The sequence below is a fragment of the Cupressus sempervirens genome, chromosome 3, assembly GCF_028749045.1.
Source record: "Cupressus sempervirens isolate cs-2001-9-10 chromosome 3, ASM2874904v1, whole genome shotgun sequence".
Taxonomy (NCBI): domain Eukaryota; kingdom Viridiplantae; phylum Streptophyta; class Pinopsida; order Cupressales; family Cupressaceae; genus Cupressus; species Cupressus sempervirens.
Window position 1 is genome coordinate 289860381 of NC_143120.1, and position 24492 is coordinate 289884872.

Below are 24492 nucleotides of genomic sequence, written 5' to 3' on the forward strand. Positions count from 1 at the left end.
TGAGCTCACAATGCAGCCATTGTCTCATTTTGTTTAGCGTTCATATTGTCAGGCGTGGTCTTTCTTCACAGGAAAATATATCTGCAAATAAATTGGACATGTTGTGATTAATGTTTATATCTGCACATATGGTTTTTCTTGATTAATGTTTTCAAATGTAACTAAAATGATCCTATAATGTTTTTCTTAAGCTAGGCATTAATTTCTTATGTCAATCATATTGCCTGAATTGGGCATAGCAAGTCAGCAAGAACAAGGCACATCAAAATCCTTTAAGAGCACTCAAATGTCTTGGCACTAATTGGTGGATACTCACTGTAACAACTTGGTCATCCATTGCTATCTGGGATCTTAGTCATCCATTACTATTTTAAGAAAGATATTGGAAAATATTGTAGTTTGATGTGCACCAATATGAGGAATTAGAAGATAAGGAATCATATTAAGAAGTCAAATGATATGAAGGTATCATGTTGATACTAATGATAAATGAATTCAATCAAATAAAACATATTCATATGGAATTATCGACTAAGACCACTCTTAAAGAGGAGAGATCCACTTTTAGAGTAGGCCTCCAATGTTCATCATTTACCTTGACATCCTAGTAGGTGCTTCTAGGTCTACCAAGACACAAAAAAATATGTTGCCATGCATCCTCTTTTGAATAGGGCAGCCAAAACCATATGTCTATAAAGGGCTTTCATAAGCCCACATCTTTGATATATGGGATATTTAGGACTTCTATTTGGCCTGTAAGTTGGGCATGCTTAATACATAAAGAAGAATGCCTAATCAATTGAAGAAGAACAGATACATATATACTTGAAGGTGCTTTCCCATGATTAGCTTCTCTGAGAATGCTCCCACATGCATGGCTAGAAAATCTCCCCAAAGTGTTGGAAGCATTTAGTTGAATAGAAGCATGTTGTGTATTAACTGATTCAAAGGTCTTTCTTTTCTTCTAATTTTCTCCATAAGTTGATATTCCTTGCAAGGATGGAATTGACTACACAATATCTAAAAGGCAATGCTTTCAACTACTTATTTTTGGAGTTATGTTAGATGTGTTACCATGACAAGTTAAAGAATCTAATGTTTTACCTATAAGATGTATACCTCATGCATTAGCTAGATGATATTTAGTTAAAAATAGAAGGCATACAATAGACACAATTGACATGCCCAACCCAACCTGCTACCATTTTCCATCTCAAAAGTATAGTGAATTAGAAATAGAAACTTGCATGCTGGGGGGATCATGTGAAAGATAGTTGCAAAGCTTTTGAATACAGTTGATGTTTGACCACTAGTTGAAGTCTTAACAAGAGAAGACCTTAACTGTTGAATAGAATTCCTATGCACTAATGATATTCTTGCTGTATATGACGAACTAGTTTTCCAATGAGTAGAATGTGATGGGAGCCCCTCCTTTGGAGAATCCATTACTTTTCTTAGATGATTATCCTCCATTGAAGGATAACCTAAAGTGTCTCCCAGATGCAATGGAGACTTTGAAGAAGTGAGATCATGGTTAAAATAATACTTTGTAGCTGACGATAGTTTATTAAAAGATTGGATCCTTGTAGGGTTGAGTGTGGATGTATTGACTCCATAATTGTGTCCACCAGCTGGGGGGCTTGAGCCAGTCTGCCATACATTCTTATGATTTGGTTCAGACATCAACCTAGTGTTAAAAGGTGAGCTTCCAATAGAAGTTTTTCCAGTATCATTAATTAAGGACAACTAAGAGTTCCTATCCCATGTAGTTGATGGACCATACTTTCCTCCTTGCTGAATACCCTACACAACACTTAGATGATTTGATGGTGAAGATTCAACAAGAAAATTATGTTTTGGTAAATATCAAGATAATGGCATTCCCTTGTCAAACTCAAATACATCATCTACTAGAGATGAAAATCTTGACTGCAAGCACCCTTGGCCCTGAAGTTCAGAATCTGTAAATGCATCAAGATTAGACACAGATTCTGACATTAAATTTGAAATTTTTGTTATCTCTTTCTCTAGAGATGATTGCCCATTGTCTAAAAGGATCAAGTTCACCTCATGATCCACCACTTGCATTCTTCTAATATCAATCTTGTTGAAATGAAACATGTGGATGGAACTGGAAAAAAGACCAGATCTACTTGTTGAGTCTTTCTTGGACTCCAAAAGGGTAAACAGAGGCTTGAAATCCATATCCAATTGTATTAAAAGGTAATAATAATTTCCATAGTTTAGAAAACCCATGAGTAGTAAGTTTGGGCCTTTAATTATTGATTTAGGAAGCTAACTGTAGCCACACCTTTTTCATACACCTGTAATAGGAAATATCGATAAACCAAAGCCATTAAAAAGCATGTCAAAAGATTTTAGTATGATTCTATTTCAAAAAAACATCTATACACTTTTCCTATAGAAATAATGGCAAAAAATGGATAAGAAATAAGTTCATAAATGCTCTATCTTGCTAAAAAATATTGGCAGGCATACAAAAAATAAAAAATATGGTTTCTTAGATAAACTATTAGAAGTGCATTTAATGGACTAAATGGAACATTATGTTTCAATAAAAGAATTTTTCACAGGTATTCAACAAGTCTTAGAAACCCAATGCACATCTCTATACCCAATTTGGATCTTGCATCCCTATAGAGCCCATATCCACTCCTCAAGATGAACATACATGTATACCATGTTCCTTGAAATCAACCTCGAAGAACATTCTATCTTTAAATGGAAGTGTATTATAAGGGTTACTGGTCAACGCACGATCTTTCCAATGAATGAGAACCATGTACTTGTCTATTATCTAGATACTAGAAACAGAAGTACATGACCTTGCTCCCCACAAAGATGGCTTGTTTCAGAGTTACTCTAGACTTCTAGAATTGCATTGTGAGACTAAAGCATCCCTAGGTTAATAATATTTTGCATTGCCCTTGCATCTCTACCTAGTGCAAGTTCCTTTGAATGGAAGTTACATTGATGAATGAATCACACAATACACTCACTCTTCACAAGATTAGTTAATGTAAATGCTAAGTAGTGGTCATTCTATTTGAGTCAAAAACTGAATAGCTTTTCTGATAGCATGCTAAGCTTAAAAGGAAAAAAGAATGTCAGTTCAGATTTGTTGGGGAATTTTTGGATTTTTCTTTGTTAAATTGCACCTCGCTAGCTCAGCTAACTCCTGAGCACATGTTTATTTCAGCTTCCAACTCCCACCCACTCCCAAACCCTATCTTCAGTTCCAAATCTTCATGTTTGAAAGTTATGGCTTAAGAACTTAATCATATCTAAAACATATGGTAAACATAAATCTTCAGCAAAGATGTATCCAAAGTTCTATTACAAATTACAATAATGACAAAATGATCCTACTTTAATCTATTGGGAACATTATAGTTCTAATGGAATGGTATTTATATTAGTAAAGATAGCCTAAATGTTGTTTGGATTGAATAGCAGAATCTTGGCTCTCCAAAGAAAACAAAAACAAAATACCATCTATTTTTTAGTTCATAAATTTTGCAAGTAGGAAGGATAAGGCAAAGCATGTCCAAAAGAGTACACAACATTATAAAGTATGACTAAGGTGATTGATTATACATTTCTCCTGGTTCATAAAAGATGATAGAGATATTGTATTTAAAGATTTATGTCAATGGTTGTTGTAGCTAGAATTAAGCTAAGAAATAATGGTGGACAAAATTTATGTATGGAAGACATTGAATAGAAGATCAATGAAGGCTTTGGTGATGACTTGAAATGCTTTCAATAGATACTCCACTTGCTGTTTGCAAGTGAAGAGAGTAAAATTCAATTAGAAAGCCACATGTATTGCTTATCCAAACTAGATATATACATATAATAGAGCTTTTACATATCACTCTCAAATTTGCATAGGAAAGTGACTCCTTCAAAGGGAAAGGTCGTGTCTCTCCCAAAAGGTAGTAATTGAGAAAGGTTGCAACTCTTTCGTAAGGGGGTAGCTATGAAAGGTTGTGACTCTTTCAAAGTGCAAAAAGGATGAAGATTTTTAATAATGAAAGGTTTTGACTCTCCCATCATGAAGATATAAGCACGGGGGAAAGGCTTCTTTTGAAGGCATGGAAGACTGGATAATCATAAGATAACCATAGTAAATTCTGGCCTAAGATATAAGATAGTTTTGATATGCATAAAGGGATCATAGGAATTAAGGAAGGATTGATGGAAGAAGGGAGGGGAAGATAGTAAGCAAGTACCTTCATTTGGTCAACAATGATGAAGAGTTTGACCTTATTTGAAGGGTGGTAATTGTAAAGGTTGTGACCAATGCAAGGGGCACATGTGGTGAAGAGAAGTGACTCTTACATTGTAAGATATAAAGAAGAGGTTTCATTTGAGGAGGGCATCCAAGGGAGATAAAGTTGGGGAATAACATATTAATCTAAAGTGGTGATTCAATTTTTATGATAGGTGTTGAACCTTCCACGAATAATATATAAAAGAAGAATTTTTTTTATGATCATTTACCATTCATCACTTCCAAATACATTAAATCAACACACAATCATCACTCCTCAATTTATGAATTACAACATTCATTTAGTCATCATTCACTAACTATCAAATTGTCAAATCAAAGGAAATCATTCTATCATTCATCAAACATCAGTTGGGAATCAAACAGACTTGCAATCAATTCTTCAATTAATTCAGTCAGTCTATATTAATCATTCAATCATCCTGAGTGAATAAAGAAATATAAAAGACAAGAAGACCATATGATTTAGATTATTGGGTATTATTATTTGGTCTTTAGCTATAAACTCATGTTTTGTTGAAATCTTAACTAGTGCTATGTTTATGCCTATTCTTGGCCTGATTTTGTTGATAAAATTTTAACTAGGGTATTGGAGAAAGAAGAGTTGATCAAATTTTAGAACTGCAAGAAACTTCCCCAGAGGAATTGAAGGAGGTAGTTATATCTTTGAATGTATTTAAAAGTATTTTTTGACAAATGAATTTCTATGGGAAGATCTTTGCTAAGTAATACACTAATTTTGTTTTGCAGCTTCGTGATCTACAGATACAAAACATGTTCAAGAGTACGACTCAGCAAGTCTTTGGTTGAAACAAAAAGAGTTGTTCCTTGTGTTAGGCCTTATTTTTTGTAATATATGACCTCTTATATGCCAAAAATTGGCATTCATTCTCAAAGTATGAGGAAAAGCTTCTTTTTCCCTTAAAATGGTAGACAGAGGATATAACTTCTAAAATTTAGGAAGTGTGAGATACTCATCCTCTAATCATATGAGCAACATGAGCCGTGCATTTTTAGATACCACTTGACACTTCTTGGAAGCTCATTCCACATAATTTCCATGAGCTAGAGGGTTCTCTGTAGTCCAATTGAATATGAGAATTATTCTTAAAAGATACTGTGTTCTCTTTGGACTTTGGACTTTGGAGCTTTAAGTGGTAGCTGAGGAATTGTCAAAAATTACTAATTCAGTTCCATGGACTAAGAAGGTGTTGAGTTCTAGATTGGGAAAGAAGACTAGGCACAAGGTCTAAATGGAATACCTGATCAAATGGAAGGGAAAGCTAGATATTGAAGCTACATGGATACTAGTGACTGATTTCAAGAAGAAGGGAACAGATCTCAACTTGATTTCTCCCATAGTCCCATGAGGACTTCTTTTGTTGGGGAGAATGGTGTAGTAGCACTCTAGGAAATGTCAAGGCCCTATTGATTTTTTTTTGTATTTGGCTCTTTGATGGGACATGGTATCTAATAATAGATAAATGAAATCTCAAAGTGATATCCAAGTGCATCTTGGCATGTTTTCTAAGTCAAAATTCAAAAGTTGTGGAAAAAGATGTAAAGTTGCATTCCCTAGGTAAAAAGTTGTCAATGGGTCCAATTGTCTCTAGGAGTATAGTATATGATCCAAGGCCTAGAATGGCTTGGAATAGAGTCTAGAATCATGTGATATTGGGGAACCATTTGGTAAGGTTCTACACACCTAGGCTTAAAGGAACCAAACATTTCCAAAAGTTGTCAAGAAATTGAAAAGTTGTCAAGTTGCAAGTTTGACAACTTTATGTGAAACTTTTGTAACTTTGTTCAATATTTTACCAATTAGTCACCTACTCCTAGAATTCAGTTTGGGGAAGGTTTAGGAAGGCTATTTAAGCCCATCCAAACTAGTTTGTACAGTTGGATGTTGTGTTTTTCAACTAGAAGCAATTGAATGCTGAGCAATTTTGATTGTAAAGCTATGCAATGGTGAACATCCACAATCATATTGATTGAAATTTGAGTTATTTTACATTTAGTAGTTAGAGTATGTGGTCTTGATATTTTGTACATAATTGTGTGTATTCTTGATTAGTTTTGTTGGGTTAATACTTATTATTTTGTACTCTGCTAGTCACTAGACAAACCCAAGTAGTTTCAAAAGAATGGAGTCTAGATTCATTTCTTGTGGTTAAAAATGAATGGAATTATGGGAAATGAAAGTAGACTCTATATAAATTATGTCATTTTTTATTGGAATGGAGGAGTTGCAGTTTGCTATTGTTACCAGCCATCCCTAGGCATGCCCTAGAGCAACCTAGCTAGGTGGTTGATAGAGAAATGTGCTTGGACATTGCAGGAGTGGATTGAACTTCAAGAAATAAATTTGGATTGTATTAGGGGAATTTATAAGGAGTATGCAATATCCTTGGTAGGAATTGATCAAACCATTTGAAGGTGTATTAAAAGCCTAATTCAAGACTGGTTTGTGTAGACCTAGAAACCCATGGAAACCATCACCTTTGGGTTTGATATATATGTTTCCTGCCTTGTAGGATAGAAAGGTCTTCTAATGAGCTTATTCAACATAATTGCTTTCTATTGTGAGATTTTCAGGATTTTAATCAAATTGACATTTCATGTTATTTTTCAACACGCTATAATGTTGTACATTATACTCGGCAGAATGAAAACTTCTTCATTGTTTTCTTCATGTAAATAAAGCCAAGACAATTTGTGTATTGTTCATCAGTATAGATTTTATCTTGTGAAACATCTGCATAACATCATGAATTTGATTTTGCTTTCTTGTAATGTCTTCCAAAGGCTACTAATAATAGAAACCATTAACCTTTTTTTGTCAATTGGCCCTTTGTGCATTTAGAGGGCTGAAGACTCTATTATTGATGAAGTTTAATATTCTAATCACTTGTTCACCTTTGCTCATCCCTAAGAACCCTAACGTTGGGATGATACCCTCAAACTATCTAGCATAGTTGGCTTGATTGCATAGTAATAGATTTGTAGGTTATTCTAGTAGTTGATTTTATTATTTTGAAGAAAACTTTTTCTAAGCTTCATCTAGATTGATCTAGTAAGATGCATACATGTGTATAGAATGAATGTTGTAAGTATGGGTAAGTTTGTAATTATACACGGGGATAGTAGATGCAAATTAGATAGGGATACTCAACTTTGTTATAATAGATATTCTTTTTGAGAATTTTGGAATTTGAATTGTCTAGAGTTTAGAAATGATAGGGGTAATACCTTGGATTTCATCTAAGGGTTATTATTGAAGGGCCTTTTTGTGTCCATTGATTAGATCTTGATAGTTTTGTGTTCTATTTTTTGACTCATCAAATTTGTTTGCCTTGCTTTTGGATTACTGGTATTTATGAATATCTTAGGAGGTTGTTATAAGCACTAGTTTGAAAACTCAAGTTAGGGAACAAAGCAAATGAGAAATGTCTAGTCCAAAAAAAGGCAAACATTGTATAGGGCATATAAATATATTCAAAACAAGGCAAGAAAGCAAGCAATCAAAGCGCAAATTACAATGACTAATGATTTTGTAGAAATGGGGTGGATTATTAAGAGTATGATGAGATCAAATGTCAATCTATAAAATAAAACTTCAACTCGCCTTTGTAATGCTGGGAAGGAGACTCTTCAATGTTTCTAGCTGTTATTTAATCCTTTCACACCACGTTCTTTCTGAAATCTCTTTCAATGGATCAACTTTGAAGCATTCACGAGCTCTCCTCTGCTACAATCAACCACCAAAGAACCCAAGATGTCAAACCCTACTGGTGCTGACACTATAAAACCCTTTTGGTGCATACTCCTGGCCACAAAACATAGTGATAGAAAATGGTTCAGTGCACGAGCTATCTATTGGATCGCGTAACAATAAGATTAGGGTGGCAAACAACACTTTTTTCAATTTTTACATAGTGTGATCCCGTGTTGGTCAAAATTTTGACCAACAAAGGCTCACATTTAACAAAAGTCATCACAATTCGACCAAATTGACCCCCATTTATCATATGGTTGAAAGTTCTGGTTGAAAATTTGGGTCAAATGTACTAGTGTTTTTCAAAAATTTCCTTCTTAACAATGATCTTTTCAATTAGATTTCAACAAGATGAGCATGCACACAATTCTAACAAAGGTCCCTCTTATAAATTAAATGCCCATGTCAGCAATAATGAAGGAAAAAAAATCACCAATAGGAGGACACTTGGTGGAGTCCAAAAAATTATCACAGGGGTTTGCAAAGCCCAATGGAAATTTTAAACTATCAAAAAATTCCAATCAACATGCACAATCAGAAAAATGAACTGATAGAGGCACCCAAAAGTACATGGCTTCAAAGAAAATTTGAAGCCAACAAAGTCTACTCAACTGGTGCGTTCACCAATAAAAAGGCCATGCCTTCACCAAGATCATTGATTGTACTATAGAGGTCAACATCTTGTCAAACTAACAGGTCATGATAAGGCGACTTCCAAGAAAAAAATGCCTCTTGTTTGTAGAAAAAAACTCTACCATGCCTAAAATGCATACCCACAAAAAAAAATTGACAAAAATAATAAAAATAATTTGACATATATTTTATAATAAAAAAATATTGCCACCTTGTTTTGCATGCCTAGGTCAATACGACCAAGGTGAAAAAATATTTTTCCTCAAATTTCAACAAAGTATTTAATATGGAAATAAGGGTTTTTGAGCACTTTGAGTTCAATAGTGATGTCAATTTGGGGTCAAAGTGCTTCAAAAAATAGGTCCCCCCAAATCCAATATAGAAAAACTATGAAAGCTCATATATGAAAACCAATGTCAAAACTCTCAATAATAGAACAAAGGCATGAAGATCTAAAGCTCAAATACCATGTTGAAGTTGATGAAATATCAACCCCACAACTCTCAATAATCACATGCATGTAAACACCTATCACAAAAAGAGAAACAAAAGCTATGGAGGCTAGAATTTCAAGATCCATAGAGGAGACATTCTTGATGAGAAGAAAGAGAGACTACTATTATTAAAAGTGAATAAAATATAACAAAGCGATTAATCCTTATAAAGGAGATCAAAAACCTAAAAGGTAAAACCTAGGTTGCATGATAATAATTAATAAAATAATTAATTATTATATTCCTAAAGTTTATCTTAAGTATAATAGAGTTAATTAGAAAATATCTAATTACTCTAACACCTCATCTTAAGATAAACTTATGGAGTAGCTAAAAACCTAGAAACTACTATTGAAAGTAGATTTGATTGTTGACAACATAGCTTAATGAGGTACCCAAGCACAACCAAATCTCTATAAAGAGGAGAAATAGAGAAAACCACATGGGAAAAACCCTACTCCAAGAAAAGATGGAAATAGTGCTGAAAGAACTAGTGAAGGACTGAAGAAGCCTCCAAACAAGAGAATGTCCTAGAAGATATGAACAAAAGATGATCATGAAGAATACCACTAAAGCATAAGAAACTACAAAGATCTCTCAAAAGGTAACTGCTAATTTAAAAAATCTCAATTGAAATAGAACTTGAGTAGCTAGAGAAGACTATAATTTATATGAGTGCTCTAAGAAGATGCTACTCAAATCAAGAGACACATAGAGGCAAACTAATGAACTCAAAGATACAGATGACATAAAAAACACAAAGCCTGAAGAGTTGATCAATTGAACATGGAAGGTTGCATCCAAAGTAGCAACAAAAAGAAGAGTGTCTAAATGGTAAATGATCCATCTCAACAAAATAGATAGGTACCCAACCATTGCATTTTCATAGTACATAGAAATAAAAAATGAACACATAGCTCACTCCATCAAACCAAGGAAATATTTGAACCAGTAGAAGAACCCCTCTAGTGTAGAAAAGGGTGAGGTGACATTCAAATGGAAAGTGGGCCAAAATAATAGCATGTTGAGGAACCACAATCAAGATGCACAAAAGAATAAATATGTGTGTACTGAGGTGATCAATCTCAGACACATCATGAGGCTAATGCATGAAAGGGAAGCTTACTAGATGTAATACCCCAAAATTGGCTTATTGCTATCTCAACCAATTCTGGTCTATTTCTTATCAATTTTAAAGTCCTATTCCATTAGGCAATTCTTATTTTGCTACTCGCTACTAGACTTAATTGTGAAATGCAGAAAACCTAAATCTGCATTCATCATACTCTCTATTTAATTCCTATAGTACTCACTCATATTAGCCACATTAAACCTACTTGATCTAAATTTAATTTTATCTAAAGTATTTATACTTTATTAAATTAAATTCTTCTAAGGCTAATGTACTACGGGGTTAAATTTATTTAATTTAATAAATATGCCTATTTTAATTAATTAAAAAAAAATTATTTAACTAAATAGAGAACTTACTTTTAATTAATTAAACAAAGTTATTTAATTAAATGGGAAGTTATTCCTAATTAATTAAATGAAATTATTTAATTAAATAAGAAAAGTGTCTCTAATTAATTAAATAGAATTATTTAATTAAATGGAAAAGGTAATTATGAGAGCATATCTCATTTTATTAAATTAAAATATCTCTCCAAAATCTCTCTTCAGTTCAAAAAAAGGAAATTCCCAATTTACTGTTGATCAAATTGGAAATGACTCAGATCACTTGCTTTTACACTAAAGTCTATTTGAGTTGACTGACTCTTACACTTAGATCTAAGTTAGTTAACTCCCTTTGATTTGGGAATCTTCCTTTATGACTGAACTTTATCTTCAATCCTGACCGTTGATTGAAATTGATCTCAATCGTCGGAGGTTTTCAGGAAAATCTATTTAAGAGACCCTCATCTCTTCATTTTGGAGGTTGAATTGATTTTTCTATCGAATTGCTGTCGCATTTTACACTCACATTTTCTCACATTTGCTCACATATTTTCATCATTTATTTTAATCTCATTTAGCATAGTATGCATATGATTAATCTAGTTTCCTTTACATGTTCTCAGATAAAATGTGCATATTCCATTCTAGATTAATCTGCATTCTCATATAGATTAGTCGCATTTCCTTTTAAATCCTTCGTTCATAGAGGGTCTAGTTGCTTAACACCTCAAATATAAGGATATCTAACAAGCAATTCCCTTTAGATAGAAGGCAACAGGTCACCTTGCCAGCTAATTTTTGGATGAACAATCCAATGTTCATTCTGGGATGAATCCGCAAATAAGGACCATGTTGAAGTGTGTGTGTTAGCATAGGCCACATTTTTACATATACATTTTTGGCACCCACCATGGGGTAGAGAAAATCAAAATTTCTAGCCTCTTTCTCCATTTTTAAAATCATTTTTATGTTCTCTGTCCATACTGTTCTGTATAGATTCAAGAATCTTCGCCTGAGACTGTTCATTTTCGCGCAAGTATCCAAAATTTTTGCATGAAGATTCTTTTCAGGTCATACGATAAAGTTCCTGAGCATGCAAAACTTTGCGCGGCACCTGTTTTCTTTGTGTGGGCTGTAAAACAATTTCATGTAGGCTGGAAAATAATTTTGCGCGGCTCTGTCAGAAATTTTGTGCAAAATCTAGTGACAACAGCTTTGGTTTTAAGTGTTATTTTTTGATTTCCAGATTGTTTAATTTTATTAACATGCTTGTCTTGATCTATTTATTTGGATTTCTTGTAGCTTAACTGTTTTTTGTAGGATGTATGGCTAAAGATTCCTTTTAAAATGCACTCGAAAATAGATTGACAGTTTTCTTGTAGGACGTTGTCAAAGATATGCTTGTCAAAGATCAATATTTTCAAACCCACAAAACAGTGTGTCTTATTTTCTTGCTTTCCAAACTAGATTAATTAGGGTCTTGTGAACTTCCTAGGGTGCAAGATGGGAGAATAGGGGATTATGCTCTTCACCACTTGGAGGTCATGACCAAGGGTGAATCAGAAACCTAGACGCTCCTGAAAGATGACATTCCAAAGAAGGCAAGTAGCTTAGTGGTTCTCCAAAGCTTGTTATCTTCTATGATAAGACAATGATTTCTTTTAAGGGAATCAAAATCTTTAAGGAAGAATGAGTTTGGATTGATTAAGCCATGTCGGTAATTAATTTGTCTTGCATGTTTGGGTGAGAGAGTAAGGTAGAGGAGTATGCTCTTTCCCCTTGGGGGAAATCAGAAACTTTGACCCTTGTGATCAAACCACCAGTCCGAGTCAATCCTTTAGAGGGCCTGCTGGAGTGATCCAACCTTTGAGAATGACCCAAGTGAGCACACTCCTTTCACTATAGATTCCAACTCACTATAATCAAGATGCTTTGTAGAGAGAAAGACTCCAAAGTTGGATTAATTTCTTCCCCTTGATTCTTGATATCGCATATCAAGGGGAAGCTCTGTTTGTGCACTAGTCAGTGTCGGGCCTAGGCTTGCTAAGCAAGTAGTGTGCACTTTCAGGTGCTGGTGTGGACTACTAGTCTCAACTCCACTTGTAGAGCCATTAGAAATTAATATGAATAGAAGCCAAGTAAAAACCTCTTAGTTAGAAGCCACCCGGTTCACCTCCGAAAGGAGGCATAATCTTTGTGTAAGGAGGGGGAAGAATCTATCATGTAGAACTCAACATAAGCATACTACTAAATGTTTGAAGGTGGTATACACACTCGTCCCCTTCCACAAGGGCACTCGTTTAGCGCATACTATTGAGTCCTTTGAATATACCAAAAACATGGGCACCCTCTAGGGGGTGACACATTTGTGTGAGGTACACGCATGCACATAAGATGTGGGAAAAAGGTTTTTCTTTCTCTACCAATTTTTCTTTCTAGGGATAAAGCGTGTTTGTTATCGAGTCATCAATAAAGTCCAAACCATTTTACAACAAACAAAAGTCAAGACTCCCCTATCCTATCGAGTTGCCTTATCCTCGGTAGGACTGTTTTTGACTACTGCTTGCTTCCCACTATCTTGTTTGAACACTTTGCCTGGATTGAGAACTTGAAACTTTGTCCAAACATCTTGTGAGGTCAATCTCACTATCTGTCCAATTGAACCCGTCTCAAAAATCTGCCCAATCTATTTGAAAAATCTAGAAATCTTGTCAAATTTAGTCGCTATTGTAAAACTAGTCTACCTTTTTGCGCAAAATTTTTTTTAGTCTCGCGCGAAATCATTTTGTTCTCATGCAAAATTAAACTGCTGTTGTGCATCTTCATGCAACCCTGTGAGCTTTTTTGCGCAAAATTAAACTACTTTCATTGACCTTCGTGTGATCCAGAAAACTTCTTCGCGTGGCCTGTAAAACTTTCTTGTACAGCCTGTAAAGGTTTCTCGCATGAGACTTTGTGTCAGCATTACCACTTTTGGTCTGTTCTAGCTATTTGCACTCTGCACGCTATCTTTTTCTACATCTGTTTATCACTTTTGTCTGCAAACAGTCCTGAAATAGCGACACTTTTCTTAGTTGAAGACTTGTAACTTGCACTTTGACTAGTCTCATCTCATAAGTTGTTTTTTGTCCTCCTCTTAATGCTGTCATACTTTGTGTAGCATTGGTCATAATCTCTGGCTATTCTAGCCTTTAAATCAGACCATTTATACCTTAGTGAACAACATTCTTACTATTATCTTATCCTTTTGAGACTTAGTCTTAGTGTAGTCCTTGTCCAGGTTCTAGCTTCTTATCCTTGTCTATGACTGTCGCAACCAGAAGTAGCAACGTGTTTTATCCTCATAACCTTAGACATGGTCATGCTAGGGGTCATAATCATGGCAGAGGTTGCTTACCTTTTTTTATGCAATCTGTATCTAGCTCAGCTAGTGAGGCATCTTCATGATCTCCCTCACCTGTTAGGTCATCTCAAGTTCAACGAACATTTTCCATAAACTTGCAACAAATTAGGAATCCTTTGTACCAAGAGGATCTTGTATTACCAAACATGATGTCTGATCCTTTCTACAAAGAACCTTTTGAAACACAATACACTGACCATGACACTGATGAAGAATAGGAAGAGGTGGAAATACTCCCTGAAAACATAGAAAAATGTTAAAGAGACAAAAACTTCCAAAAGGTCATGGGAATCCTACTCAACGAAGAGAAATAAAAGTACTTTCTCAAACTTGCCCAAGAGGGAGCTAAATTGCCCTCTCATTTCAATTTTGAAACCATTATCATGCCTGAAGAAGAAACTGAGACTTCTAAATTCCAAAAATAACTAAAAATTATGCAAGACCAATTGGCTCAGATGATGCATGAAAAAGAGAAACCTGCAAAGACATACACATTGGATGCCCTTTGTCCATTTTCATTTGACAAAAACATAAACATGCCGCCTTTCCCATGAGGTGTAGAGCTACCCAAATATGACAAGTACTTTGGTACTACTAATCCCCAAGATCACTTGTGGGAATTTGGTGCTTTTTCCATGGAGTTTATACATGATCAAACCTACCTCATGCATTTGTTCCCTAGAAGCCTCGGTGGTCAGGCTTTGGAGCTGAAGAAAAAGGAACAATTCATTGCCTTTTTCAAAGAAAAGAAAATAAGTTTTTCTTGGACATACTCTGACATGCCAGGATTGGATCTTGATCTTATCATGCATCATTTGTCCATAGCACCAGGCATCAAACCAGTTAAACAGAAGCTTTGAAAAATGCACCCTCATGTTGCATTGCTCATCAAAGTAGAATTGGAGAAACTTCTAAAGGCTGGTTTCATTCATGTAATTGATTATTCTAAATGGATATCTAATATTTTTCCCATTTCCAAGCACGATAAATCTATCAGGGTTTGTATAGACTTTCATGATCTTAACTTGGCATGTCCTAAAGATGACTTTTCACTCCCTAATATTGATATGATCATGGACATGATGACTAGCTATGAGATGTACTCACCTATGGATGGTTTTTCTGGATACAATCAGATAAAAATTGTGCCAGGAGATCAGGAGAAAATGACTTTCACATGTGCATGGGGAACCTTTTGTTGGAATGTGATGCCATTTGACTTAAAGGATGCTGGTGCTACATATCAATGAGCTATTACTATAATTTTCCATGATATGATGCATAGAACCATGGAGGACTACATTGATGATACCTTGGTCAAAAGTGCTAAACACAATACTCATCTACAAGATTTGGGTCCTATCTTAGATCGTATGAAAAAGTTCAGTCTTTGGCTCAATCCTAAGAAATGCGCATTTGGTGTCACATCAGGAAAGTTGCTAGGATACATTGTTTTTGCAAAAGGAATTGAAGTAGATTTGGAGAAAGTATAAGCAATAATGGACATGCCACCACCCCGAAACATCAGTTAGATGAGAGGGCTACAGGGAAGGCTTCAATCTATTCACAGGTTTATCTCACAATTGGCAGATAGATCACAACCCTTCACAAAGACCTTACATAAGGGTGTGAAATTCAATTGGAGCCAGGATTGTGAGCAAAGCTTAACATAGATCAAACAATATCTTGTCAATCTGCCAATCCTAATGCCTCCTATTCATGGGAAGCCTTTGCTTTTATACATCTTAGCAACTAAAACATCTCTGGGCATCCTATTGGCTCAGGAAGATAATGACAACAAAGAAAGAGCTATTTACTACTTGAGCTAAACATTGGTCTCTTATGAGAAGAACTACAAAATTATTGAGAAAGCTTGCTTGGTAGTTGTGTTTGCTTCCCAGAAGTTGAGGCACTACATGCTTGCCCACACTATGAGGCTTGTGGCTAAAATAGATCCACTCAAGTACTTTCTTAGCAAGGTAGTTCTCACAGGAAGATTGGCTAAATGGGTTATGATACTCATTGAGTTTGACATTCAATGTGTTGAACACAAGGCTATCAAGGGACAAGCAATTGTAGATGAGATGGCCGATGCACTTGTACAAAGTCTTCTACCAATGAACATTGATTTCCCAGATGAATAAATTTTGACACTCACGCACCACACCTAGGTTATGTTCTTTGATGGGTCCTTCAGACAACAAGGATCAGGTGCTGGATTACTCTTTATTACACCACAAAGATACTCATTGCCCAAAGTGTACAAGATTATGTTTCCTTGTACAAACAACATTTCTAAATAAAAGGCTTTGATCAATGGCATGAAAATTGTAGCTAAATGGAGAGTGGATCAGTTATACATCTTTGGTGACTCTTAGGTTGTTATCAACTAGGTTAATGATGTGTATCAAACAAAGGATGAGAAACTAATTACTTACAAGCACATGGTTGATGACTTAAAGAAGTATTTTTCACAAATCACCTTCTAGCAAGTTCCATGAGTAGATAATAAAGTGGTTGATGCCATGGTTACTCTGGCCTCCCTGCTACAAATGCCTAAAAATGATCTCTGACATGAGTTCTTGGTGGAAGTGTTACACTACCCAACCTATGACACCTCTGATTCTAAGATGATATGTTCTGTTATAAGACAAGAATCATCTTGCGACCATCACATCTATTTCTACCTTCATAATCAAACCATTCCAGAAGGTCTGACCCGAAGTGAGAAATGTTACCTAATCTGTAATTCTTCACATTATGTCATTATTGCTAATGATCTGTATAGGAGAGGTCTTGATGGAACACTCCTTAGGTGTTTAGAACTCAAAGAGTCCAAACGCGCACTAACTAACATTCATGAGGGAATTTTCGGATCTCATTCTAATGGCTTGACACTAGCTCGCAAACTCCTTTGTGCTAGTTACTACTGGCCTAAAATGGAGCAAGAAGCTATCAAGTATGCTAGGTCTTGTATGCAGTGTATGTTTCATGGGAACCTCATCCATGCTCTAGCCAGAGAGTTAATTCCCTCTACTGCAATAGGGCCATTTCAACAATAGGCCTTTGACTTGGTGGGATAGATCCACCCAACTTCTTCTAATGAACATAAGTTCATTATCACGGCTGCAGATTATTTCATGAAGTGGGTAGAGACAGTACCTCTCATAGTTGCTGAAGGCAAAACTATAGCACTTTTTATCAAAAACTACATCATCTGCAGATATGGTGTACTTTCCTCAATCATTACTGACAATAGAGGACAATTCAAGAACAAAGACCTCAAGGAATTGTGCAAGAATTCAAAAACACACAACATTGGTCTTCCATTTATTGCCCCCAGGGTAATGGCCAGGCTGAGGCATCCAATAAGGCAATCCTCAAAATTCTTCATCGCATAGTTAGCAAATTAGGGAGAGACTGGCATCTCCAAATCAATCCAACTCTATGGGCATATAGGACAAGCATCAAAACTCCAATGGGCACAACTCCCTTTGAGTTGGTGTATGGTGCGGATGCTGTACTTCCAATAGAGGTCGAGATTCCTACCTTGAGAATCTCTATGAAGGGTCTTATCACTGATGATGATTACAGGATAGCTCGGCTTCAAGAGCTTGTATTACTAGATGAACGACGATAAGTGGCATGTGATCATCTATGAGCATATCAACAATGAATGGCAAGAAGCTACAATCGAAGGGTCAAGTCATGTGACTTTCAAATGGGTGATCTCATCTTGAGAGAGAACCCAAAGAATCAACAACAATGAGTACAAAAGGGAAAGTTTGAACCAAACTAGCTCAGTCTATACATCATTACTACAGTATATGGATCTGGCACCTATCAGCTTTCCACAATCGAAGGAGAAGTGCTTAAAGAACCTATCAACACTCCCCACTTGAAGCAATTTTATAGTTGATATGATATCAGTAAGTTCTTTGTACATATCTATATGCCCTAAACAAAATTTAAAAATTGCAAAAAGTCTTGAAAAAATTGTTACCTTGGTGAAAACCTAGCAATAGGCACCTTGGTAACACCAAAAAAGAAGAAGTGAAAAATCAAAAATACAAAAAAATTGAAAAGCAAGAAAAGTGCCATTGGTGAAAACCTAGAAATAGGCATCATTGTAGCAAAAAAAGAATCCTATCAAGAAGGTGAAAACTTGGTAAACAGGGGCCACTTGTTCCTAATGCTCCATCCTGTAGTGCATCTTCTACCTTTCTGTATAGTTGTTTTCCTGCTTTTCCTGCTTTCTGCTCATGTATCCATGGATTGAGTCTTGCCATTGCTTGGGGACATTCCCCTTTAGTGTCATGCTTTTCAAGATTCTCCTCATAGAATCTCCTTTGTGACAGTCACCAGTGGTTCTCACTACGTCTGCCTACTATCGCTAGTGTCACTCTTTTTGAGATTCTCCTTATAGAATCTCCTTTGCAACAGTCACTAGTGGTTCTCACTGTGTCTACCTACTATCACTAGTGTCACTCTTTTCAAGATTCTCCTCATAAAATCTCTTTCGCAACAGTCACCAGTGGTTCCCACTGCATCTACCTACTATAGCTAGTGTTACTCTTTCCAAGATTCTCCTCATAGAATTGCTTTCGCAATAGTCACCAGTTGTTTCACTTGTGTCTACCTACTATTGCTTAGGTCACGTCTCTAGATTTATTTATGGAAGATCTCTCTTGTGTTAGTCACCAGTTGTCCTAGTTGTGTCTATCTACTATCGCTTAGTCATCTTTAGGTTCTTCATCTTGAAGCTTCCTCTTTGACCTCAGTCACCATTCATTCTGACTATGTCTGCCTACTACTATCACCCTACTGACAAGGTTCTTTTCAAACATATTCTGGACACTGACACCTGACATCAATCCCAAAAACATTGAACTCAAAAATGATATACTTGTTTGAATATACTGAGCATTTTCTTTGTTTGCTTTGTTTTTGCTTTCATCATGTCTCCTCGAGAAATTTGATGATGTCATTTCTGATTAGAGAAGTAATGACTGGGGGCATGATCTTTTCTTTGCTTTCTTTTTGTGGTTTAGTTTCGATAGGTTGATACATTCCTATAAAAGGGATGTCCACTATAAGAGCCTCCATCTCGTAATGGATGGTCATGTGTACCTCAAATCCTTTTATATGAGTATGTCAATAATGTTGGTTCTTCTCCTTGTTTGTTAGAGTGAACTCTTCATGCTATAGTAAATACTGATACTTTTCCTACTAAGTGAACGTACGGGTCACTGCGATTATATCTAGCACACTTCTATCTTAGGTTACGAACACAAGGGTCATTGCAGATAGAATAAATACTGAATACTTAGCATAAGATGGATCTCTCATGTGTTTGGCATACCTTTTGTGCAAGCAACATTCTAGTCATCCTAGCATTTATGCTTTGATGCTTATGTTAACTTGCTATATTAAAAGGGACAAATATTCTAGTCATTTTGACTTCTTGTGCCTTGAATGCTTACATTTAATCCTGACAAACCGATAACGTATGTTATATTCATATTTCTATGATTGCAATGTCAGTAGGAATTGTATAACATGCAGGCTTTGTTAGATATCCGGTGATGATAAATTGTCGAGGCTTGGTAACCAGACCTAGGGTTGCATTTAACATAGTCTTACATTGCATCCTTCACTTGCATATGCATGCACTTCAGTTGCAAATCAATGTCTTCCCTCTATGAAGAAAGAATGGGGGCATCTTCAAACATGTCAGGTTTCTCCACAGTTGCACAAGCATTTGGTTCATCAATTTGCACTCCTCAATGGAATACCTATTATTGTCAAGCAGAAACATACAACACTATGTGAGATATCAGTCCATTTCCATATGCATTCCATCCATATAATTCATGATATCTATGCTACATAATCATATCATATCACATCAACATACATATGCATTCTATCAAAGTACAACGTACATCTCATAATCATCATATCATCAAAGTGAAACAAACACAGACAATGACATGTACACAAGGATACTTGATTCGAAATCTCATATGTATATATCTCAAAAAAATGGGTCAGTACAAAAATGGGCACTACTCAAGTGCAATCGATCAAAAATGGTACAAAATGGTGTTAACACACCAGTCAATACATAGCTAGAGATCAAAATCAGCATCAAGCGTAGAGCGTCTAACTTTGTCCCATGCCCTCACTTCCAGAAGGAGCAGAAGCAGTAGGTGGCAGAGGCAGAGGTGGCATATCTTATCTGATAGGAGGTCGTGCACCTCCAAACTCTCGTGCATATTGAGAAAAGTGCTACACTTGGAGTGTCTCATCTGGCACCGCGCTGGCATATGCAGCATAATAGTACACTACCTGAGCCGATTGAAACTAGATCTCATCCTATGCCAACTCCAATCTTCACTCTATAGTATCCGTGCGCTCCCTCTATTAATCTACCTCCTACTGTTGCTGCACCACTTGCGCATCTCGAACTGCCATTGCAATCTGCAGGTCCCCCAACCATTGGGAGGCCTGACGAATCTGCTCTCAGTACCACTATACCGTGTCCTGCACCCCAGCTACCAACTGATCCAGCATATCCTCCTCTAGCATCTATGGTGCCTACTGTTGTGATGGCAAATCCTGTTGGGGTAGTACCTGCTATTGTGGGACCTCCTGCTGAGGGGCTTGCTCCTCTATCCTCTACCTCTTCCACTAACTGTGTCCTGTCCCACTACTCCTGGCAGTTGGGTCTAATCCCATCTAACATGGGGGAATCTACATCTACTATACCTGGTGCCAAAATCATGACTGCTATTGTGGCTGACCTGGTGGCTATGGTTGTGCCTGTTGCTACTGGGGCACTTGCCTCTGTGCCTGTCTTGCCATCCCCAGTGGATCCGTAAAGTGTGGGAACAGATGGCTGATCAAAAATGCTTGATATGCAGGTGTCATCCCTACATCTACTACCTCTGGCACGTAGTCCCACTGAACTACAGCTAGACTGCAAATTTCTATCATGGATCGCCCTGGATCCATTCATGGTGGCCACCCCCACTTGACATCCTTTTGCAACCTGGCATAGGTGCAGTACTAGTGAGAAATGTCTTGGGGATGACCATACTACCACCATACTTGTGAGATCACAAATCTCTCAATAACTAATGTCGTCCTGCCTGCTAGAGGTCGAGAACTGAACATCCATGGTAACTCTCTAGGGGCATCATCCCAGTCCTTTGTCTCTCTCCAGGGTTGCCATACAATGGAGACCAAGTCATCAAGATGTGTCTTCTAGTGTTCAGTCTTACCCAGGTGGAACTGGGTAATGTGCCCTCGATATCTACATATATACGACTCCATGGACTCTCTAGCATCCTCAAAAATGACCCTGCATATGGGAAGGTGCTCCCATGCCTATATCTGTAAAACATACACTCTAGCTGCCATAGTCTTCCTCTCATAGAAGATAACTTGTGCATCTCATGAAAAAGGTCGGCCAACATGCACTGACCCCACCCAAAGATCTCTGGTTCCTCCAGCATCCTACGGAGCATGACTCCCCATCCGCACTCCAATCCATGTTGTCCTTTGTCAGGACATAGGAAACAACTCAGAAATATAGCTAGCACAGATGCCAACCTGTATGTCAGTCCATAAGTGTGCATTAGCTCATCCCACCTGATGGCCCTGCCCCTCGTTAGCTCTCTCTCAAATACAATGGATAGTGCCTCCATCCCTACTCAAGGCATTTTATCATAGATGACTCAGGCACTGTGAAAGGGAATTTGCAAAATCCTCCAGATTTCCTCTGGGGTGGTCATCATCTCCCCCATAGGTAGGTGAAATGTGTTCGTCTCTGAATGGAAATGCTCCACCAAAGAAGTGAGAAGGTCGTGATTCACCATCACGGTTGGAATCTAGCATAGTGAAGATAAACCCAATTGAGCAATGTGTGTCTAATCAGCATCATCAAGACTTCGCAGTAACTCTCCATATGGTGGATAGTGGGATCTAAACATGACATCATCAAAGACCTCCTGCATGCATGACAACAAGTGACAAATGAAACAATCAATATCCAGTTGAAATGATACACCAAAATAAACAAAAATGCAAATTTTGAGCAACTTTTAACTATGAATATCACAAAATTTCATGCAAAATTCATGAAATCTCACACGAAATTCTTCGAGTATCGCACGATGCTATCATATTTTGCGTGAAGAAACCCGTCTTCACGTGAAGAAAGACCTTCTCACATGAGAAAGTAACCCCTCACATGAGAGAATACCTTCTCGCACGATAAAAGAATTGCCTTTGTGCAAAGAATCTTGTCCTTCATGAGAAATTTGAGTTCCTCTTGTGCGAAGATTCTCACTGCTACATGCGAAGAAACATTGCACCCTGTTTCTTCATGCAAAACACGAAGATCCTTGCACAAAAAATGACAAGTCTCGCGTGAAGACCAACTGGACCTCCTAACATGTACTAAAAAGAGCAATAAATGACATTGAAATGTGTGAAAGTGAAAGTACGAAGGTAGGGAATCAACAACTCACCGGTGGTCCATAGTTTGCTGGCCGACATTGACGTCTGGAGTGCTTGAACCGATGATATCTCACGTTCATTGCTATATCTCTCTTAGAGCTCAAAATCACTAGAAGACAAAAAGCAAAAATGAATTGAAAATGACACTTTGGACCCTTATATAGGGGTTTGACCGAATTTCAGAAAGTGCTCAGATTTGTGTAAAAACAACCCCCTGGCTAATTGGACCGTTCTGGATCCATTTTCAGGATTGAATTCAAAATCTGACACACCTAAATGCCTCAAAAATGCATTTTAAAGTTTTGGGGACCGACGCGATCAAATAGTTGTGCAATCCAAATTTATCTGATATCTTGCAATTCTTTGAATCCTTTCAACTCTACATTCTTCAGGTTTTCAAAAATCATTTTGGAAATAGTTAATTCAAGTCTACTATGCTCAATTTTGGTCAACACTTTGGTCAAACTTGGTCTTTTTGACTTGAAATCACTTTGGATTGACTTCCAATTTTCTTAAGATCATTTTGATCTCTTCATCTTTTCTTCTAATCCTTCTGATCTCTTCCCTATTCTACTAAATTTTGGATTTCTCCAATAGCTCTTTATGCTGCCTATGTCACATTTCTGGTGTGTCATTTTTTGATTTTTCTCCCAAGGGGGTAGGATGATTACATCATTGAACTTGAATTTCAAATCAATCTAAATCTTCATCGCTTGGGGCATCTCATTCCTATCTTATGTCCTCATAACTAGGGGCATTTCATCACTCGAGGCATCTTGTCCTCCTTCTATTTGACATCTTTACTATCTATCTTATCTTTTCATCAACTGATCAATCTTATAACAACTCTTTTCAAAGTTCAATGGACAAGTATTGGGATAGTCTAACCCTGACTCCTAAGGATCAAGCCTCGTTCTGGGGATGATTCTACGACTCAAGATTGGTTCTTGTTATATTTTATCAATCTCAAGTTTCTAGGTGTTCTATCTAGATCCTTGAAGGTTAAGCTCCATTCTGGAGATAATCTTCTAAATGCTTTCAATCTCAGGTATCTAGGTGTTCTATCCAGATCCTTGAAGGTTAAGCTCCATTCTGGAGATAATCTTCTAAATGCTTTCAATCTCAAGTATCTAGGTGTTCTATCTAGATCCTTGAAGGTTAAGCTCTATTCTAGAGATAATCTTCTAAATGCTATCAATCTAAGGTATCTAGGTGTTCTATCTAGATCCTTGAATGTTAAGCTCATTCTAGAGATAATCTTCTAAATGCTATCAATCTTGGGTATCTAGACATTCTGTTTGGATCCTTAAAGGTTAAACTTTTCTTTGAAGGAAACCTTTAAAATGCTTATCAATTTTAGGTATCCAGGTGTTCTGCTTGGATTCCTTAGGATCAAGCTCCATTTTGGAGATGGTGCTTAAAAGCTTAGCCATTGGTCTCCATATCATCACTTCAGAACCAATCTTATCTCTAGATCTTTGCATTACGCTTTCTAATTTTCTTTGAATTGAATGTGTTGCTCGCACATTCATTCAAAGAGGGGAAAAATGTAATACCCCAAAATTGGCTTATTGCTATCTCAACCAATTCTGGTCTATTTCTGATCAATTCTAAAGTCCTATTCCATTAGGCAATTCTTATTTTGCTACTCACTACTAGACTTAATTGTGAAATGTAGAAAACCTAAATCTGCATTCATCATACTCTCTATTTAATTCCTATAGTACTCACTCATATTAGCCACATTAAACCTACTTGATCTAAATTTAATTTAATCTAAAGTATTTATACTTTATTAAATTAAATTCTTCTAAGGCTAATGTACTACGGGGTTAAATTTATTTAATTTAATAAACATACCTATTTTAATTAATTAAACAAAATT